General features: G+C 32.7%; 1 non-coding gene across 1 annotated transcript; it reads left to right on the forward strand.

The window, feature by feature from the left end:
- The first annotated feature begins 5,063 nt into the window (after positions 1–5,063).
- TRNAA-UGC (transfer RNA alanine (anticodon UGC)) lies at positions 5,064–5,136 on the forward strand. The gene has a single exon. It is a non-coding gene; the product is annotated as a tRNA-Ala (tRNA).
- The last annotated feature ends 17,896 nt before the right edge of the window (positions 5,137–23,032 follow it).

Here is a 23,032-nt window from a genome sequence, read left to right on the forward strand (position 1 = left end):
AATGGAAACTTTATACCCATTGAACAGCAACTCCCCATTCCCTTACCCCCCCCCCAGATCTCTGGTAACAAGCATTCTACTTTCTGCTTCTATGAGTTTGACTATTTTACATACTTCCTATTAAGTGGAATCATGAAGTATTCATTCTCATGTATTTGGCTTATTTCACTTAGCATAATGTCCTCAAGCTTTATCCCTGTTGTAGTATATGACAGGATTTCCTTCTCTTTTTAAGGCTGAATGATATTCCACTGTATGTTTGTATCACATTCTCTTTATCCATTCATCCATTGATGGATATCTGGGTTGACATACAAATGGCCAACAAGTATATGCACATATGCTCAACATCACTAATCATCAGGTAAATTCAAATCAAAACTATAATGAGATATCACCTCATACCTCTTGGGTTAGCCATTATCAAAAAAACAACAAAACAAAACAGAAAATAGTGAATAGTGATAAGGATGTGAAGAAATTGTAACCCCTCTGTACTCTGGTAGAAATGTAAAATGGACAGTTGCTATTGAAACAGAATGGAAATTTCTCAAAAAAATTAAAAATGACACTAGCATATAATCCAAAAATCCCACTTCTGGGTATTTATCCAGAAGAATTGAAAACAGGATTTCAAAGAGATATCTGCCCTCTCATATTCACTGCAGCATTATTCATTACAGCCTAAAGGTTAAAAAAAAATTCTACATAACTAAATTTTTGAAACCATCGTGTGCAAATCCTCTGTAGACATTATTTTATGTGTAGTTTTTGTCTCCTTCCAAAGTAGGTATGTGCATCAGAAATGACTTCATTTTGTGTTAAATTTTTCTTAATGTAAACATTTAAAGTTTGAAACACAAAATAAATAATCAAAAGATGACTTTTAAATACATGAAAACAGAGGTTAAAATAGAAGCAAAATTTTTGGCTATCCTTATGTACCACATGCTATAAATTCTAAGTTTATTTCTGTTTTTCCTCAAAATATACATAGTGCCATATGTCTTATAACCACCACCCTACATAATTCAGTGATTCAATTATCGTTTATCTAAAGAACAGAGCTTTAGATTTAATGAGTGATAAATGTATGTGTATATATATATATATATGAACTGATATTAACAACAAACCAATGTACTGATATCTAACTTTGTCTATGCATACATAGACCAGAGAAATGATTGATTGCATTTGTGGACTGCACTAATATTTTCCATTATTTTACACCTTAGTTTTGCTGCACGTAAGTTCTGTCAGTCTTACTGTCATGGAAACATTGCTTCCCCATTGTAATCACTGCTGGTGTAAAACACAGCTGCCTAACAAATGTACACTGGAATGGGCTGCTTTGAGCATCTGTTAAATCTCAACAGAGTGTACAACCACTCTTTTTAGAGAGCATCAATCATGGAAGAGTGAGACAGAATTAAAGAGTTTAGCCCTGCTTGGCTCCCTTTGTATCTAATTTAGGCATGTATGACCCATTGCATTCATTGTTGTGCTTACAACAGCTGTTTCTTATTATTAAGAAAAGCAGCTTTGCGTGCAGAACATAAAACAATAAATGCTAGCCATGTGGATAGAGTACATTGGCTTCTCAAGGTTATAAATATACACTTAATAAAAAAGTAAGGTGATGGTAGCCATATTTCACAGAGAACAAATGGAACTACATCAGGCAATAAAGTCTAACACCTGATTAAAAAAAGAAAACAAAACAAAACAAAAAACCACCCCAGAAAACAAAAACAAAAACCCCCAAACCCAAAATGAATCCAACAGTTCCTATCACTGAAAAAAATTTTGTAATGAATAAAATTACAATGAGCACAAAGCAAATCCTGGTGGATCACCATGACCCTCTAGATGTGCATTATGGATTCAAGTTGAAAGTGTCTCCTACACATTTAATTATTGTTGCTCCCATAATACCTACCACATACCAATGCTTACTATATGGGTAACAAAACAAAAGTTTTTATGTTAAAGATAATTGCTTTAAAGAATAAGACAATTATCTATACTAAATGATGAGTTGTTAATAGTAACAATGAACATTGATCCATTCCTGTATTCTAAAAATCTATATTGATACCTTCAATATGTCCTATGTACCAAACTAGGCCCTAGGGAAATCATGGTGAATGCAACGTTCTGTAAGGAGAATGGAATTCACAGTCTGGTGAAAGAGCTGCGGGTATCGCTCAAGGGTAGAGCATTTGACTGCACAATCTGGTGAAAGAAACAAACACTAAACAAGTGAACAAATTCACAAGTAAGCATTGCCAATTGTTTAAAGTCCTCTGAAGAAATAATAATAGCTTAGTAAGAAGAATAAAGTGATTGAGAATATGAGGTAGTCAGGGAAATATTTGTCTACTTAAAATAATAACCAAAAAAAGTTATGAAAAGAACTGGAGGGAGACCACTGAAGGTAGAGTCAAAAAGCATCTGATACAGGAAAGGGCTTGACATATTCAACCATGAGACAAAGAATGGTGTGCATACAGCAAAGAAAGTGGGAAGAGGGAAGGGAAGGGAAGGGCCAGTCCAGGCAGAGGATTGTAGGAGCTGATAAGTAGTTTGGATTTTTCTGAATTCACCATAGGAAGACATGATGTGTTTTAAGAAAAACAAATGTCTATGGTATTATTTTAATTTTTTGCATTTGATATATTACAAAATATTTTGACAGTGTATCTTATATAATAATACATGCACTTAAAAAGCAGTACTTACCTTTGCCCATAAAACTTAAAATATATACTCACAATTTGCAAAAAGGCTTGTGACTTACAATTTTAATAATTTCCAAGTGAGCTTGTGTTACTACATCTTAATATTTTAAGTAACAGCTCATTAAGGATGCTCAAAAATAAATAGGAAATTTTCAATACAGTGTTCCAGAATACTCATTTTTAAATTCACTTCTGTAAAATGATTTTGTCCATGGATGTCTTTTATAAAAATAAGCCCTGAATTTTCAATGAAATGATGTCTTCTGTTTACTGCATAGCATTATTCTGTAAAGAAAAACTTTTCCTATGTCCCTTTCTTACTATTTAAGTATTATTTTGTTTTAGTCTAAGTGTGGACTTGTATATTCTTTTTTGGAAATTGGTATGTTAGAATCTGTGTCATTATTCATTTGAAGCTCATTTATGGCCAGTGGGAGCTGTTTAATCTGTCTCCTGTGGATTTTTTCCAAATTTCCATTAGTTTGGAGCATTTCCTTACTTTTTGGACAATTACATATTTCAGTTTACTTAGAAATCCTCTTGTCCCAGAATGATAACCAATCATTTCTACAAGAAACACTAGTTTTTCCATTTTTTTCAATAGGGAATAGTGTCTAGAGTGGGCATGAAACATGGTCATGGCTAACAAGGAATCAACTTCTCTGTCTCTTAGTAATGACAACCTCAATGCCTTTAATTCCAGTTCAGCATCTTAGTTCAACTTCATTCTTCCTCTCCTCTTCTTTCCCCATTCCATATTTGTATCTCTCCTCACCCAGAGTAAGAACTGATTGTTATTTACTTATTACCCCTATAAGCAAGTTTACTTTGATATTTTGATCACTCTCAACCCACCTCCTGTATTTTCACTAGTTTCATAAATTTACTGTTCCTATATAAAATTCTTCAAAAGATAGCCTTATTTTCATTTCTTACATAAAATGTAACATATTGTATATACTGTTAGACCTTGTTTTTTCATTTATAGCCTAGAAAGCATACTATGTAATTCACAGAGATTTTTCTTATATTTTTTAAGCTACATAGTATTCTCATTAGAACATAACAAAAACACATGCACAAAGGTATTCATAAATACAATTTTAATAGTAAAACACTTTATAAAGATGTATCTCTTTTTTTCAGGCAATAACCTATGTACACTGTTAGATTATTTCCAGCATGTTACTATTAAAATTGTATTTGTGGATGCATTTGTGTATGAATTTTTATTGTTGATATTATGTCAGTTTTTATTTTCCAGTTAGTGAGTGTGTGTCTTCAGGATAAATTCCTAAAAGTGTGATTGCTGGGCAAAAGGCCAAAACAAATTTGTTTCATAAGATTTTTCCAAATTCTCTTCATAGAGATTGTACTATTGTCCATATACAATATATGAAATTGCTTTACCCTCATAGTCTTGTCAGTCTTGCCTTATTTAATGAAGCTTTTGGAATTTTGCCAATTTATAAAAGGTAGGAAAAATAGCTATCTCAAAGTAGTTTTAATTTATATTTATCTTAGTATAAGTGACATCAGGCAACTTTACATATAATTTACATACCTTTTAGGGGCAGTTATGGCTGTTTATTTCTTTTGTCTATTTCTCTAATACATATTTCATCTTCAGTCCCTCAGTTATCTTGATGCTGTTTATTTTTATTTTGAACTATAATTTGTACATTATGAAATTCACACATCTTCCCTACTAACTTTGAGAAGACTTGAGGAATATATACTGAAGTAACTACACTGCAATGAAGATGAAGAACATTTCCAACATTCCAGACGGTCCTCTCATGCTCATTTCCAATCAGTGCCAAACATCTGCTCTCCACAGCAAACTCTGTTTTGATTTTAAGTAGCATATGTTACATTTGTATACTCTTAAATTGCATATGAATAGAATCACATTGTATAAATCTTTTGTTTGAGCTCAACACTTCCCCCTTGAGTTTCATCTTTGTTGTCGCATGATGTGTCTATGATCAGTAGTTCTTTCTTTTTATTGTTGACTGGTAGTCTAAAATCAGCTTATCCATTCCTGTTGATTGTTTCCAAATTTGGGGGATTGTAAATTAGCTACTATGAACATTTTCATACAAATCTTTTTTGAGCATATACTTTTATTTCTCTTTGATAAATACTTATGGTAGCAGGTATAAGAAATTCATAAGAAAATGTTGAACTATTTTTCCAAAGTGATTATGTTATTTAACTCTCAAGCCATGTATAAAATTTCTGATTTTTCCACATCCTTGCCAAAATTTTGATTTCAGTTGTTTTTCATTTTAGCCATTATAAAGAATGATGTTCAGGGGAGGGTATAGCTCAGTGGTAGAGTTTGTGCCTTGCATGCACAAGGTCCTACGTTCAATCCTCAGTACCTCCATTAAAAATAAGTAAGTAAAATAAAGCTAATTACCTCCCCCCAAAAAAATTAATTAAAAAAATTTTTTTTAAAAAGAATGATGGTCATATCGCATTGTGGTTTCATATTTTATTTCCATTATAACTAATTATTTTGAGAAGCTTTTTGAGAACTAATTGGCCATTTGCATATCTTTTGTTTTTTGTAAAATGTATGCTCAAATTTCCACCTTCTTATGTTACATTACTTTAGTTATTTATTTCTAGTTTTTTTAAATATATTCTGAATATTATTCCTTTACCTGGCACATGCACTGCCAATATTTTCTCTAAGTCTGTGGCTTGTTCTTTCAGTTTCTAAAAGGTATATTTTGATGTAGAGAAAAGTTTAATTTTGCTAAAGTTCAATATGTCACTTTTATTTCTTTTTTCATTAGTGTTTTTTATCTCAAAAGTACTTTCCTACCACAAGGATAAAAATATTCTTCTCACTTTTCTTTATAAATCTTCATAATTTTAGCTTTTTTTGATTAAGCTTATGATCGATCTTAAATTAATTTTTGATATGATGAAAGTTTGGAGTCAAGACTCTTTTTTCCCTGCTTCTACAGTTGTTCAGGAACAATTTTTTCCTAAATAATTTTCTTTCCCAATTAAATTTCTTTGGAGCCTTTGAAGAAGGTTAATTGACCATACATGCATGGGTCTCTTTCCAGCCTCTATTTTGTTCCTTTGTTCTAGCTCTATATGCTTATGCCAATACCATACTTTCTTGATTACTGTAGATTTTTACTAAGTCTTGAACCCAGGAAATGCAAGTTTACTAACTTTTCATTTTCAATATTGTTTTGCCTTTTTTAAGTATTTACGATACCTTATAAATTTTACAGTGAGCCTATCAGTTTCAAAAAATTCAAGGATTTTGTTCAGACCAAGGTTAATTTATAGATCAACTTGAGAAATGTTGGTATATAAATAATGAGTCTTATAATTCATGACCATGTATGTTTTCTCATTTATTTATCTCTTCTTTAATGTCTCTTGTAGTTTTCAGCGTAGAGATTTTGTATATTTGTTAACTTTATTCCTAAGGGTGTTGTTTTTGGTTATATATTTAACATTCATTTTTGAGATTTTTATCTTATTATGTGTTGCTCTTGTAGCAATGTAATTGACATATTGACTTTGTATTATGCAACCCTGATCAATGCACTTACTAATTTTACATATGAATACATTGCTTAGAATTTTCTACATATAGAATTAGGTCTTCTGCAAATAAGTGTATTTCAGCAAGAACTACCTAGGTAACCTGCTACTGAAATCATAGTCCATTCTTTTGGGTTTTAAGTACATGATCATATTCTACTTATGGAATACCCTTTAACTCTACCCATGGTGTTTCAGCCCCTTGTATAAAATTATTTCTGCTTCTAGTTTTTTGTTTATTTGTTTTGATCTGGTTGCACTTATTAGAACCCTCAGTTCAGTGTTCAAGAATAAAACATATTTGTTATATCCTTATGTGATTGTGTTACTTCCAATATTTTATCATAAAGTAGACCATTTATTTCTATGATTATCCCATATTTATTTTTTTTATTTAAACAGGTTCATTTATTCCTAGTTTCATAATATTTTAACATGAATTGTGGGTTGAATTTTTAAATTATTTTAGAAATTTATTTGGTTGTCACATCATAATATCTACTATGTTTTACTATTAATACTGATCTTGGGTTCTGAGTAATAACTCACCAGAAAGAATAGGTTTCACACAATATTACGTATATTTTTATTTTCTTTTTTTTCTAAACACTTTTTGAGGTATAATTAATATACAAAAAAACTGCACAGGGACTTTTACTTTCCAGTTATGTATGTAAGTCATCACTCCATCTTAACAAGTAAAAAGCTGAAAAAGCTAAAAAAAAAAAAAAACAACTCTTTCAGGATCTGTAAGAAAAGTGAGGACACAGGGCAAACCACAGACCCCCAGATTGGCAAAACAGACAGGAGAGACTCATGAGAGAAAATTACTCTGGGAACCAACACCAGAGTAGGAAAATCTGCACTGTAGTTGACTGAGTAATGGCTGCGTTTCACTGTGAACAATTCTGAGAGTTAAACACTCCAAAAAGACTCAGTCACAGGGAGGACCCCCCACCCCCACCCCAGTTTTGTGAGATTTGCCTCCAGGAGCTTGATCGGGTTCTCAAAGTAAGTTTTGGAGAAAAGTTACCTCATGCTTCTAGCAGGTGGAAGAGAATAGGTACCATTTTTAAATATGCCAGAGCACTCTTTTACTCTTAACAAGGCCTGCCCTTAGGAGAAACTAGTTAATCAGAGCCTAACCTGCTGGAGTATTATCACAGCCTAACTAACCTGAGGGAAGGCAAATTTTCAACTCCAGCACACTCTAGACATCTAGAAAAAAAAAAAAAAAAAAACCTTACAAACACTGGTGAAGTTTACATTCCAGAGGCATAGGCTCACTAAAAGACTGAGACCTAATTAAAGGACTATAGGACACTTCCCCTCTCCTCTCCCCTTTACACTTCATTACTAAAGGTTTATTTACAACAATTCCTTCACGTGATGTATCCTGCCCAGCTATCAAGACAAAATCACGAGGCATACTAAAAAAGCAAACCACACAATTTGAAGATATAAAGCAAGCATCAAAACCAGATATGGTAGGGGTATTAGAATATCAGACTGGGGATTTAAAACAACTATGATTAAGATGCTAAGAGCTCTAATGGATAAAGTAGACAGCATGCATGCAAAAACAGATGAGCAACATGAGCAAGGAGCTGGAAATCCTAAGAAAGAACTGAAAATAAATTCTTGAAATCAAAAACACTGTAACAAAATGAAGAACAACTTTATTAGTAGACAGTGGAGGAGATAAATCTCTGAGCTTGAACATATCACAATAGAAACCTCCAAAACTGAAAAGCAAAGAAAAAAGACAACAACAACGACAACGACAACAACAGCAAAACCCCCTAATATTCAAGGACTGTAGCACAACTGTAAAACGTGTTACACACATAACGGGAGAACCAGGAAGAGAAGAAAGAGAAAAAGAAACATAAGAAATATATGAAACAAGAAGATGAGAATTTTCCAAAATTAATGTTAGGTAACAGACCCAGTAAGTTCAGAAGACACATTATGATAAATGCCAAAAAAGACTAGACCTAGGCATACTGTTTCAAACTACAGAAGATAAAAGATAAAGAAAAAACCTTGAAGAAATCCAGAGGGAAAAAGGAACAAAGACAAGAATTACTTTCAACCTCTCGTCAGAAATCCTGCAAGCAAGAAGACAGTGATGTAATCTAGTTAGTATTGAGGGGGAAAAACGACCAACCTAGAAATTTGTACCCTGCAAAATTAGCCTTCAAAAATAAGAGAGAAACAAATGCTTTCTCAGACAAAGAAAAATTGAAATAGTTTGTTGCTAATAGAACAGCCTTTCAAGCAATGTTAAAAGAAGTATTTTAAAGAGAAGGAAAATAATAGAGGTCATAAACTCAAAGCTACATAAAGGAAGGAAGAATATTGAATAAGGAAGAAGTGAATATAAATAAAACCTTGTAACTTTCTTATTCTTAATTGATCTATTAATAATATGTTTGACTATATATAATTATATACATATCATACATATTATATGTGCATATATAGGTAAAATAAATGACAATGATACAAGGAATAAGAGGAAGCGATTAGGATTCTTTTTTAATAATAAAGTACTCACTCTACTTGTGAAGTCGTGTAGTGTTATTTGAAAGTGGACTTGAATGAATTGTAAATGTATTTTGGAAATTCTAGGGAAACCTTTTAAAAAGTTAAATATATATATTTGTATATGTGTGTGTGTTTGTATATATGTATATATATATATTACTGATTTGCTAAGAAAGGAGAAAAATGTGAATCACACAAAATCTCCAAAAAGGCAGAAAAAGAATGGAAGGAAAAAACAGGAACAGAGAATAGGGCAACAAATATAAAACAGTTACAAATATGGTAAATATTATTCAACTATATAAATAATCTTGTTGAACTTCACAGATCTAAATGCACCAATTAGAAGACAGAGATTATCAGAGTGGATCAAAAAACAAGATCCAAATATATGTTGTCTACAAGAAACCTACTTTAAATATAAAGACCGACATAGGTTAAAAGTAAATGGATGAGAAAGATATAACATGCTAATATTAATCAAAATAAAGCAGGAATATCTGTATTAACTTCAGACAGAGAAGACTTAAAAGAAAGGAAATGTATCACGGATAAAAAAGGGCATGGCATAGTGATGAAGTGGTCAGTTCTCCAAGAAGGTATAACATTTATACCTAAATTAAAGCATCAAACTACATGAGGCAAAAGCTGAGAAAACTTTAAGGGTAAAAAATTAATCCTCTATCACAGTTGGAGTGTTCAATACCCTTCTATCAAAAGTGGACAGATTGAACAGGCAGAAAATCAGGAAAGACGTAGCTGAACTCAATAACACCATCAATTATCTAAATATAATTGATGTCTATAGACTAATTTATCCAACAAGAGCAGAATACACATTCTTCTCAAACTCAAATAGAACAATACAACAAGACAGAACATATTATAGGCCATAAAAATGAACAAACAAATTTAAAAGGATAGAAATCATACAATATCTGCTCTTAAACCACAATGAAATTAAAGTAGAAATCAATAACAGAAAGGTCACTGGAAAATCCAAAAGTGTGTGGAGATTAAACAACATGCTTCTAAATAACACAAGTCAAAGAAGAAATCTTAAAGAGACATTTAAAAATATTTGGACTAAATAAAAATAACACAACTTATAGAAGTTTTGGGAATGTGCCAAAAGCAGTGCACAGATGGACATTTTGAGCATTAAATGCATATATTAGGAAAAAAGAAAGAGCTAAAATTATAATCTAAACTTTATTTTAGGAAACTAGAAAAAGAGGAACACATTAAATTCAAAGTAAGCAGAAAAAAAGAAATAAAAAGAGAACAGAAATCAATAAAATTGAAAACAAGAAGCCAACAGAGAAAATCAATGAAACCAAAATGTGATTCATTGAAAAGATCAATACATTGGCAAGCCTTTAGCCAGGGTAAGTAAGAAAAAAAAAAGAGAGAGAGAGAGAATACAAACATTTCAACTATTGAAATGAAGGAAGGAACATCACTATAGATCCCATGGATGTTAAAAAGATAATAATGGAATGCTACTAACAACTCAATGCCTAAAAATTTGATGACTTAGATGAGATGGGTCAATTCCTTGAAAAGCACAAGCCACCAAGACTCAGACATGAATAAAGAGGTAATCTGATTGGGTCTATGTCTATTAAAGAATCTGAATCAATAATCGATAACCTCCCCAAATGGAAAGTACCAGGACTGGATAGGCTCACTGGTGAATTCTACCAAACATTTAAGGAAAATTTTATATCAATTCTCTACAATCTCTTTCTGAGAATAGATGCAGAGGTACTACTTCCAAATGTATTCTGTCTAAATGTCACTCTAATAGCAAAACCAGGCAAAGACATTAAAAGAAAAGAAAACTATAAACCAATACCTCTTATAAACATAGATGCAAAAATCTTCAACAGAGTTATAGCAAATCAAATCTAACAATATATAAAATGAATTATATCAAAACAGAAATGGATTCACAGACATAGTAAACAATCTTATGGTTACTGGAGAAAGGGGGTGGGAAGGAATAAATTTGGGAGTTTGAGATTTACAAATGTTAGCCACTATATATAAAAATAGATTTTTTAAAAATTTGTTTTGTATAACACAGGGAACTATGTTTAGTATCTTGTAATAACCTTTAATGAAAAAAATATGAGAATGAATATGTGTATGTATATGCCTGACTGGGACATTGTGCTGTACACCAGAAATTAACACTTTGTAATTGACTATACTTCAATCAAAAAAAAAAAAAAAAAGAGTTACATCAGTGGTTTCCAGGGACTGGAGAGTGGGGAAAGGTAAACAGGCAGAGGGTAGATGACTTCAAGGGCAGTGGCAATGCTCTGTAGGTTACTATAATGACGAATACATGTCATTATACATTTGTATAAATTCACAGAATGTGTAACACTAAGAGTGAACCCTAATGTAAACCATGGACTTTGAGTGGTATTGCACTGTATGTTCATCAATTGTAACAAATGTAGTACTCTGGTGTAATACTCTAGTAATATTGTTATAATAATCTTATAATCCTGAAATAAATCTTACAATAATTTAAATTTTTTCTTATTAGTTCCTTTTAATACTGTATAGTTATTTTTGCAATGCAACTATTTATTTCTACATTTTGAGCACCTGTGTTCACAAGATTGGCCAGCAGTTTGGTTTGTTTGTTGGTACTCCTTTTCTTTTAGGAAAATTTATGTCAAGACGCTATAATCCTTGTAAACTGTGTTGGAAAGGTCCTCACTTTCCAAACCTCTCTCCTGCAGAATATTTTATGGGACAGAAGAATGATCTTCCTTAAATGCTTGCTAAAAACTTCTCTAAAACTGCCTTGGCACTGACTCTCTTTATAGTAGAAAATTTACTATCTTTTTACAATCTACTGCAGTTATTGATCTCTTGAGGTACAATGCTTGTTTCTGAGCCAGTTTTAGAAATGTATATTTTTCCCAGAAAATTGACCATTTTGTCTATGTTGTCAAATTTATAGCTATAAAGTTGAACACAGTATTCGCTCTTTATACTTATTTATCTCTCTTCCTTAAATCTTTAGTTATGTGTTCTTTTTGTTCCCAGTCTTGCTAGTGTATGTGTTCACCCTTTATTTTCTAATCACAATTACCATAGATTTGCTGATTCAATGGTGTCTGTAAAGAATAGGCATTTTTAGTTAATGAATTATACAGTTGTTTTTCTAGTTCGTTAATTTTGGCTTTACCTATAACAATTACTTTCGTTTAATTTCTTATTGTCTTTCTTATGTAAAAATAAGAACATGTAACACTATATATTTTCCTATGAGCACTCTTTTAGCCCTGTCCCAGTGCTTGCGTGTATGTTTGGTTCTTCTCTATTATAATATCAACTGCCTTAAGACATTTGGTTCTTGTTGGATCCATGCTTGTCCTATATTATTTATTTCTTATTATGTTAACTGAATTTTATATCTATTTATAACAGTCTTTTTGTGTGAAAGGATATGATGCTGCTGGGTCTCACTTGAATGATTTGGTAGGAGGTGAAGTTCAACCGTTGCTGTTTGAAATGAACCAGAGTCGCATCTTCTGGGACAGGAATCCCATTGTTCCTCCCCAGTGTCATTAGCCATCTTGGGCATTGCTCTTTCTCTCTAGTGCTTTCTCTCACACTACTCATCGCTTTCAGCTTCTATTTTGTCTCTTTATGTTCCTTCAAATGAAGGATCCATTTCTTATCTTACATTGCAATTCTATATTGTAAATAGGTCAATTGATAGAGATAGATGAGCTAGAGAGAGATGTGGGTATATGTGTGTATGTGCATATATACATAGTCTTGTCAGTGTTTATGTGTAGGTGTCTGTTTCCTTTTAATCAACTATTAAATGCTGATGTTATAGATTTAGTGATAAATTTTGAGAATTGAGAAGCTCAATGTACCTAACACATTTAATTTATTTTCTATACTCTGAACCAATTGAATGATAGAAATGGAGGGGTGGTCAACATATCAAATTTTAGAACTTCTAGATTATATACTTTAGGTACAAAACCACTATGATTGTATCATTGAATTAAACCAGCTTATCCAACCACTTCAAACAGTCAGTGCTAGAAAACCAATGTTTTTTCCTATGGTCTTAATTCAGGACCGCTGATCTAAGTAAGATGATTTTAGTAAGAGTTGCTAACTTTTGTTAAATATGCATAATGATTTACATATATTACATATGTATTTTTTATAATAACTAATTACATAGAAGTGATTTATTCAAGACTATAGCAAATACATGGTCAAATGTGGATTAGGATACAAAAGCCTCACTCATACCATTGACTTTCTTTGCCCAAATAATAATTTTTTTTCAAATAAGTCAGTTTGTTTCAGTAATAATCTAGAATCAATAATTTCCTTGTTTGGATTATTGTAACAATTATGAAAAAGAAAGGGAAAGTATGAGGGGAATGTAGAACTCACATGGTGCTGTACAATAAAATGATTATAAAAATAACAAAAAAAGATGAGACAATGGCAGATGACTCTAAAGTCCTAACCCAAGATTTGGAGAAGACAGTGACATTCTAAAAATAATTTGATAGTCACTAAGCATGACTCAGTTTGATATCAAACAAAATAAGCATTTGCCAGATCTTCTTACATTACTTGAGTTGTATAAAAATAATGAAATGAGAAGAATGAAAAACAGAAGAAAAAAAAACAGAACTAAGAGAGTATGGATTTTCAAGAAGTAGATGTTTAATAGTTAGGAGCCAAAGAATGATCAAAGAAGATTCAAGTTTAAAATCCTATGGCATTTTTAAAGGAGTTCATTGGTAAGATTTGCTAGAACACATGAGACATCAAAACACTGCAAGGAATTAAGAGTCTTTGTGTGAAAAGTAGACAGTACCTTCCTGTTTCTCTTCCAAATATATGTAACAGAGGATATACTTTGGGTTATTTTTCTAATAAATTATATATATATATATATATATATATATATATATATATATATATATATATATAGTTTTGAAAGAAGAAAGAAAGTGCTTCATGAGATTTCTGGGCACTTGATTTATAGCATATAAAGGATGCTGTGATTAATTATCCCAAGTATGTATCAGTCCAACTGAAATATCCTTAAAAGCTAGAATAATCTCCATAATACTATCCATTTATTTAAAAATTTTATTGAGCACCTATATGTATAAGGTCTTGTGGAATCACCAAAGCAAATGTCATATCCTAAATTAAGAAGCAAGACTATGGAAGAGGTTTTCAAAGGGTTCTAATTTTTTTAATGCTTTTTCACTTTCACTCACATGGTAAAGTCTGAAAGTACCTGGAGTTGGAGGCTAGAATAGGACTTACCGACAAACCTAGAGTTTACTCTAAGTTCCACTTCTACCACCAGAGGATAGGGGAAATAAAGCTTTCAGAAAACTCAGTCATCTTGATTAATGCCTGTAAAGAGTGCACTGGCCTTTGAGTCCTATAGAGATATCTAAAGCGATAGTGATGATATCACTAGCAGCTTGGACACACAAGTGGTAGAAATAGAGCTGCTTTGGGTGACGTACCCTCCCAGAGCTTGTTGGGATAAAGCACCTGTTTTTACCAAGGACCTGATGTGTGCCATGCCCTGAATGAGTTAGCATGGTTTTGTCTTGGACACTATCCAAAAAAACTATCTTGAGGTGTTAAAATGACTTCAGATACTACTATGAACTTTATAGTGGAGCCAAGATCAAATGACTAAAATGTGCAGAGATGTATTTGCCCTGATCAAGGCATTTATAGATAACTGACTGCCAGCCCTGAGTGATGGGCAACATCCATAGAGTATTTTAAAAGAGAAAATCAAATTAAAATATTTTCAAGTTTGTGAGTTGAGTTTTAACTTTCCTCTACTCCTACATTTTCTCTTTCTCTATACCCCAACCCTGCAAAGATTAGAAACTTTTATTATTATGATAAGAAAGGGCAGACTACCCAGTTTTTATGACTCCAGAAGACATCACTCCCATTAAACAAAATGTAGATGCTGTCTCAGGACGTACGCAGCATGGCAGCTCTGGATAGGAGACATAGAAGTGTTGTCCAGGAAAAGAGAAAAGTGAACCAGTCGTCTTTCTGGATAGACTTGAATGGGGTAGGATCGGGTGGTAATTCTGAATTTAAGACTGAAAATTTGGCAAACACACCTGACTAAACTTTCAAATGACTGACCAGAGACTGCGTTTTATGCTTCGGAGTCACCAGATACTTTGTTACCTAAGTGTTGCCGCGAGAGTCATGGGTTTTAGCAGACAACTTCCAGGAGGGCGCACAATGATCTTGCTGACTGATACTCATTCCCTTGCAGAGTCTTCTTCCTTTGAGTGCGAACTAGGTCCAGCGACTTGTTTCTAATAAACAGAATGTGGCAAAAGTGATGTAAGATTAGGTTCCCGAAGACAGTTCTGTTTGCTGGCATTTTTTTCCCCTAACCTCACACGTGTTTACTCTGATAAGGCCAGCTGCTGTGTTAAGGTCTGTCGTATGGAGAGGCCCACAGAGCAATTAAGTGAGGGAAGCCTACTTCAACAGCCTGTGAAAAACGAAATCCTGTTAACCTAACAATGAGTAGAATGAGCTTAGAAATGTAAATATGGTCAAGTTTACAGATAAGATCACAGCTCTGCCAAATGCTGTGATTGCAGTTCTGTGAAAGAAGACCCAGAGCCTGAAGGCCCAGCTAAGCCATGTCTGGGTTCCTGAGGCACAGAAGTGGTGAAAGAATAAATGTTATTTTAAGCCACTGAGTTTGGGGGCAACTTGTTCCAAAGCAATAGATAACGAAACATGACCCCTGCTTTGGTTTTCAGCCACAGGGTTGGCAGGATATAACCCCAGCAACTAAATGCAAAAAACAGTGAGACGCAAAGATTGAAAAGTTTTGTCTTCTGTTTATACTCCAGAGGACATGCTCTAATAAATGTAATCATTGCAAAGTCTGAATAAAACGTTATCTGATTTCAGCGGTTTACAGTCTCAAAAGGGAGATTTGCACCAAAGCAGGATGTTGTGAGGAATAGGTAAACACGTATGTACTATGTAATTCGATGCCCCTATTTTTTGAATTCATAAAATCCTAGAAAGCTTTGAGTTTTCTTCATCACCCAGAGCTCAGAACTCATACTAACAATCCATTGTCTCCATTTAACAGTTATCTCAGTATTCTACAGCTGTTACCTCTATTTCACTGTGCTTTCACATATATAAAGTTCACACACACAGACGCATGCGTGCTTGCACACACGCATGCACACCCACCCTCCAGGAGGGATTTACATTTAGAAGACTACGTTGATGATTGCAATGGTGGAAGGAAGAACAGAGTATGTATTTGTGTCCAAACAATATACATTGATTCAAGTAGAACTTTAAAGAGCAACAATTACAGTTACTACTTCCCTCCAATAATAAATTTCTGTAAGTTATTTCACTGTGTAGGGGCCTTGATCCCACATCATCTCAGTGTTTAGTTATCCAGGCAGCACCTTCTCCCTTGTAATTATTTGTCCCTTCTTTCTTATGAACAAAAATAACTTTCTCTAATTTCCACATAACACACTTGGTCCCTTCAGTTTCTGAGGCCCTTAGCTAATAGCTATAATGCTAGAGGTCAACTTTCCTACCCTAGTTACTCATTAAAATATTTTCTTATAAAAGCAGGAAGGTTTTGAATGAAAATGAGTTCTGTTTCAAGCTGCTACTTTTCACCTGGGACAGGAGTTTGACAGTGACCTTGTTTAGATAGGAGCTATGGACACTGAGGGGTGCTCCCCATGTATCGACTTCTTTTTAGAACAGAAGCAGTCATTCCCCCTAGCTGCTTAGAGGGTGACAGCTGAACCTGACAGAATGCCTTACACTGAAGAGCAACCAAATTTGGGACATTTCTTCTGGGGAAAGTCTGTGCCGATGAATGGCCAATATATTGGGGCATAAAGATCTTGATTCCTTGCCACAATATTTTCCCTTTTTCTAATCCTGCTTCCTTCACTACCCACTTTATGTTGATCATTCTTAACAAATTTCTGCATACAAACTCTATGTGCAGAACTTGTGTGTTGATCACTGTCAGTAAATCTTTGCTTTAGTCTTTTATTCCCAGGGAACCTAACCGACAAATATTGGCAACATTTGAGTAGCGGCCTTCAGGAGGATGTTAATGAGATGGATTTTAGATATGTTGGATTCTGTGTACTGCTAGATATCCGGTGTAAATTGTTCACTAGGTAGCAGAGAAAACACATAGGAGAGAAAGCAAATTTGAACATGTAGATGTTGGAGTAATCAATATACTGGATATATTTTAAATCACATGAGTTAACTCTTTTTATTGAAAAGTGCTTGCCTTTGGTTTCGAGGAAAACCAAATGGTTTTTCGTCAGGATTTTTTTCTTTGAATTCACCAATTAATCTTCACCTGCTTATTAAACAGTCTAATTAATTCATCTATTAAATAACTGATTTATTAAACTTATATTAACTGAATTCCTAATGTACCAAAGAAGGTCTAAGGTATGTTGTTGTGAACAAGATAGAAAATTTTCCAGCTAATGATTAAAAGGAGGCAGACATTAATAATGTGACAATAATAATCCCAGCAAAGATTGTGATATGTGAATTTGTGCGATGTGTTTAGCATTACAAATGAGACCAGTGTAGTTGGAAAGTAGTAAGTGAAACAGGAGAATGTACAGAGATGAGTTATAGAGCTTGACAAGTGTCATTAGTTACAAGCTTTTAGACCATGCTTCAAATTTATGCTTTATTTTAGTAACAGTAGGAAGAAGTTGGAGATCTCATACAACAGATAAATTAATTCATTTATTATTTAAACCTGTTAAGTACCTATTCTGTGCTAGTTTATATTTTTAGGTGCTGGGGTAACAGTGGTGCACAGAACAATGGTACCTACTTGTCCTGTATCTACATTCTAATGATGCAAGAAGTTAACAACAGAAAAATAAATAATAGACAAGAATAATAGAGAAGAAAATAGACAATAAATAATTTTAATAAAATATCAGGTAGTGATAAAACTCATGCAAAAAATAATAAAACAGCATAACAGAATAGAGATCAAGGAAGACTTTTTCAGCACAGACCCTAATAAAGCATCAGAACAAAATATGACAATAGTTTTATTTATTACAATCATATTTACACTTTAGATTATTGTGTTAGCTGCAAAAAATTCATTGAGTCATAGATTTGAGAGTCACAAGCAAATAGATGACTTTTAGAACAACTGATATTAGATAAGTCCTCTTTAGAAGAGAGTGTAGAAAGAAAACAGATAAAGAAACAATGGGACTTCAGTAAGAGACTTTCAGGTGAGAGGAAGTAGAAAGTCCAACTGGAATTGGTTAAAAACAGTATAAAGTGGTGAAAAGTATGAGTCGAAAAGGATGAATGACAGTTTTGAGAAATTCTCCTGGGAGTGGAAAAAGATGTGATAGTATCTTGGGTTGGACAGGCACATGGGATCAAAGGGGTTTTTTGGTGATTCTATTATGCATTTTGTTTACTAGTGAAATATATTTTTAATGATGCAGAATTTGGTGATGTGGTGAAGAGCAGAAATAATTTTATGAGGAAAATTCTTAATTATGGGGGAGAGAGTAAGAGCCAAAGGCAGAGGAAATGGATGTGTGTGTTTTGTGTTCTTAGAATTATAAACACTCCTGTGCAGAATTCATACATTTCTACACATTGACTATTATTTTATTCATCAGATTCTGTGTTACACCTACTAAGTTTACATACACATAGTACTAGGAGAAATAAAAACCAAATGAAGATGGAATTTTATGTTACCATTTTATTGGGACTTTTAAAACCTTGCATTACAGAATATAAAGAGATCTGATACCTTTTCTTTAAAGAAAGTGAGAATAGAGTACATGTAATGATGTTTTCTGTTTGTTTAAAGTAACATTCAAATATATGATTTCACACTAAGTCACTTCCATGAGTTACATCTTTGGTAGATGACAATTCCTGATTGGTTAATTTCTATGGACACTTCTATCCCTTCCCATTTCCTTTTTGAAGACTATTATAAAGAGGAGTTCTTTCCACTTCGAACTAAAGGCAATTTAAAATATATTTTCAAAAGGGTGTCTTATTTTTATGGAAGTTATTTTTAAAATACCTTTTCTCTATATACCACTCACCCAAGCATTTTATTTTTAAGTTGGAAATAGCTTATTACTTTATTTCTTGATTCAATACATCAAAATCTTGGTTTTATGTGAGCATTTGAGATATTCCTCATCCAAATATCAAATACTTTAGTTAGAACTTACTATTCTTTGGTGAGATAAATGTCTTCAAAAAGTAAAAAAACTGCAGAACACACAGACATTAAAAAAATCAAGCATGACTTAAAAAAAGTTGTTGATGTGTTTACTTAATTATCAACATCTCCATCATTTTATATTTACAAATGTAAGTGTATCATCAGAACTGTTGTGTTTCTAATCAGTTTCCTGGTGCTTTTAAAGAGTCACAGGAGACTACACAAGGCACAGTGATAAATATCTGTTGCAGAAGAGACAATCTTTTCTTTATTGAAATCTAGAAATGTCTTGCTTCTCTTAGATCATCAACACTGTGCATCATTAATTTGTAATACATTTTTCAGTTTCAAAAGAGAACTAAAAAACTGATATATGCTCAAACTTAGGAGGGATTCTTGTATTTTCACCACAAAATTCATTGTGAAAAATATGTAATTTTTAAAAAGTTCCCTTTTTAATTAGCTTTTTTTAACTAAGGAAAATAATTACAAAAAATTTTTAACTGCTCATTATAAGAGAATATAAATTGCAATAGGTTATAACAATGCAGGTTTATAGTAATTGTTTGTTAACAGTAAGTTCTGACACAAGAGTATGTGCATTTAAACACTTTTAATATGTAAATCATGCTGTCCAAATTCATTGGTAGTGAAATGTCAGACAAACTGTGATATTGTACAATAGAATTTAATAAGCAATGCTTTATAGCAGAAATACCCACACTCTAAACAAACAAGCAAAAAATGTATTCAATATGTCAGATGGTGTTTCAAACGTACAGGATATTTAAGGACTTAGTATGCGTTAGAGAATACTGTATGGCTGCTTCACTGTATAGGCTAGAGAGAATTAAATTTTAGACTTAATGTTAAATGTTACCTACATGCCAAGAAAAAAAAGTGTTTCTGTCTTCATTTACTTTGTGTGGATATGTGTCAGGGACTATTCAAGTCACTGGAAATATAAAAGCAGTCATTTCTACCCTGTTGTCTTATTTTGTCTTCAAGCTATTCTGTGAGATATTAATATCTTCTATTACAGTGGATCACAAAACTGAGAATAATGAAGGTATTGTTGAGTTGTAAAATCACCATTATAATCCATGCCTCTCTGAAGCGACGGACATTTTGAGGACAACACCAGTTTGCTATATTTATTAATAGAAAAAGGATAATAAATTCAGCCTTCCAAACTTAGTTCCACACTACTATCTGTTTAAGATAAAGTTAATGAAAATAGTATAATAGTTTTTCCATTTACATTCATTGCTTTGTCTGTGATGAATGTTGATTAAATTACATCCCATAGAAACAAGGGTCTATTTTTCATTATGAATGAATCACAGTTTTAAATATTTATTTTCTCTAAGTAAGGAAGGGCTTAAGTTGTTCAAATTAAAATCAGTAAGAGTGTGACTTTTAAAAGATGATATTATACCAAATTACATCAGGCAAGGACTATTATAAAGATAATCACTTATGATTGATAAACCTGATAGGTTTGAAGAGGTAACTGAGTTACATAATTTAAAATACATATGCTTAAACTGTGTGAACTCATAATTATAAACAAAGAACATAAAAGTTTTGTACTTTTGGCTCATATTTCCATGTTATTATTCTGTATTATACATTTTATTTGAAAGATGATTTGCGTTCAGTTTTGCAATTGCATACGTGACAATTAAGAGAAGTTTCTGGGCAGTTAGGCTCAAAGATCAGCTCCCATTATTTGGTTCCAACTTATCCAGTCTTAAACTTTTCTTGTTGACATCAATCTTTCCTTTATTATGAAACTTTGCTCCTTTGTCTGAGAGGTTAACTTCTTACCTCATATAGAAGAGGCTAAAGCACTATCTAACAATTTCATTCTTGTTCCTATAAGATATTGTGAAAATCCATTAAATAAAACTATCCAAGAAACCATTATTTAATGTTCATTTTAACTTAAATAATAATAGAATTTTATATAACATTTAACCATAGAAATAGTGTGCAGCACTAAATATTTGCATATAAAACTCATTTTCCCCTCACATATTTTCTCACTGATAGCCACACTGCATTTTTGGTAGCATTATTCTCCCAGTGATCTAGAATTGAATCACTTGATCTACAATTTCACTTTTCATATTTTCCATATCTACTAAAACTTATAGTCCATGTTTATTTACTTTCCATCCCACAATCATTGTGTCTTTAGAAGTTTTGCTGTTTATATCCTATGATGTTCTATCATACATTTATTGACTTCCTTTTACCTATTTTTTTATCTGGAAGAAATGTAGTCAAATTACATGCTTGTGGAATGGGGGAGTTGATAGGACTTGTTTGTTTTGTTTGTTGGTTGATTGGTTGGTTGGTTTTGGTGTCCCTCAACTTGCCCACAGGTGAGGTTGAAGCCCTTCTCAGACCTACTCATGGGAGCAGGGTGACCTGCAGTGCACTTTCTAAGGTGTCTGTTGTACCCTGTCTCCCTTCCCAACTGCCCGAGCCTCAAACACTGAAAGGTAGGCCAGGTGAGTTTGTACAGTCCTGACCATATCTTTCAATCCAGACTTTTCCTGCCTCTTACCTTTCTACAGGAATTTATTGTTAAACTCTACCTTTCTCAGGATGCAATGCGGTATCACTAAACACTTGATGTTTTCTGCCATATTAGTCTGTAGGAGTTGCATTTTCTGAAAAGATGTAAAAGTGGTGTTGGGGAGTTAAGAGTAGAAAACAGTCACCTGGAACAGACACTTACTTTCAAAAGGTTAGTGACAGGAAAGTGGAGAGAGAGTTTCCAAGGTCTCTGTTTGATACCACTGTATTTCTCGGAAGCAGGGGCAAATGGTAGAAAACAGCACACGGCCCCACATGCTTTTAGTCATGCAGGGCTGCACTTGTTCCATGAGGGGATGGAAAGTCCTGCCACTGATGGTGTTGATAAGTGTGATTTATATTCAGTTGATGTTTATCCCAATTGCTGGCATTTTTTAAATTGGCCTTAGGTTTAGTACTTTTAATGAGTTTTCATGTGTTTCTTGCTTTGGGAATAGTTTAAAGGAAAGTAGAAAGAAAGTGACTCCACTTTAATCCAGAAGTTGTCCCCAACTTTCTTTTTTTATAATGTAAATATTGAAAGGGTTTATTTTATTTTTCTTTTGAAGAATCCATGAAGTAGTTGGTTTAGTCATTGTGCCATCTGGTTTTTTTTTTTCCCCCTTTTATTTTTAGGAGGAATGTGTTTTGAAATTTTAGTTTAATTAGGAGAGAAACAGAACAACATAAAAAGCAGATGAACATGAACGTGTAGAGCACTCAGTGTTTGCTTTCTTTTGAATCTTTAAACATCAGTTAGTATTACTTTTCTTTTTTCACATGAATGCTGCCATCAGTTGCCAATAAGTATCTGGGGACAACTTTGAAAGCTTGATAAAAAACAGGCCCAGATGGGCAAACATTTTCCTTACCTTTTCATCCTGGTTATTTTGACCAAGTTTTTTCATATGCATTATAATGAAAAATATGTACTTCAAATAAAATATAATTTGTGCTTTTATGTAAGTATGATCACAACTGGTTTTCTCTATAACCTGAAAAAAAACTAATTTTGTAATGATGGCTTAAAAATCTAGGAATAACTATTTTAATAATGTATAATATTATTTTAATTATTTATTATTAAAAGTCCAATACTTTATACACATTTCCTTCCCTATGTTTTAATAGTGAGATTATACTCAATTAGTCATTGTTAGTTGCATAAAACATCATATCTACATTTTAAGGATATTTTATTATACAACTAAAAACAGGTATGCCTATCTTTTGAAGATCTAGTACA

Source organism: Vicugna pacos, chromosome 12, assembly GCF_048564905.1.
Source record: "Vicugna pacos chromosome 12, VicPac4, whole genome shotgun sequence".
Lineage (NCBI taxonomy): Eukaryota > Metazoa > Chordata > Mammalia > Artiodactyla > Camelidae > Vicugna > Vicugna pacos.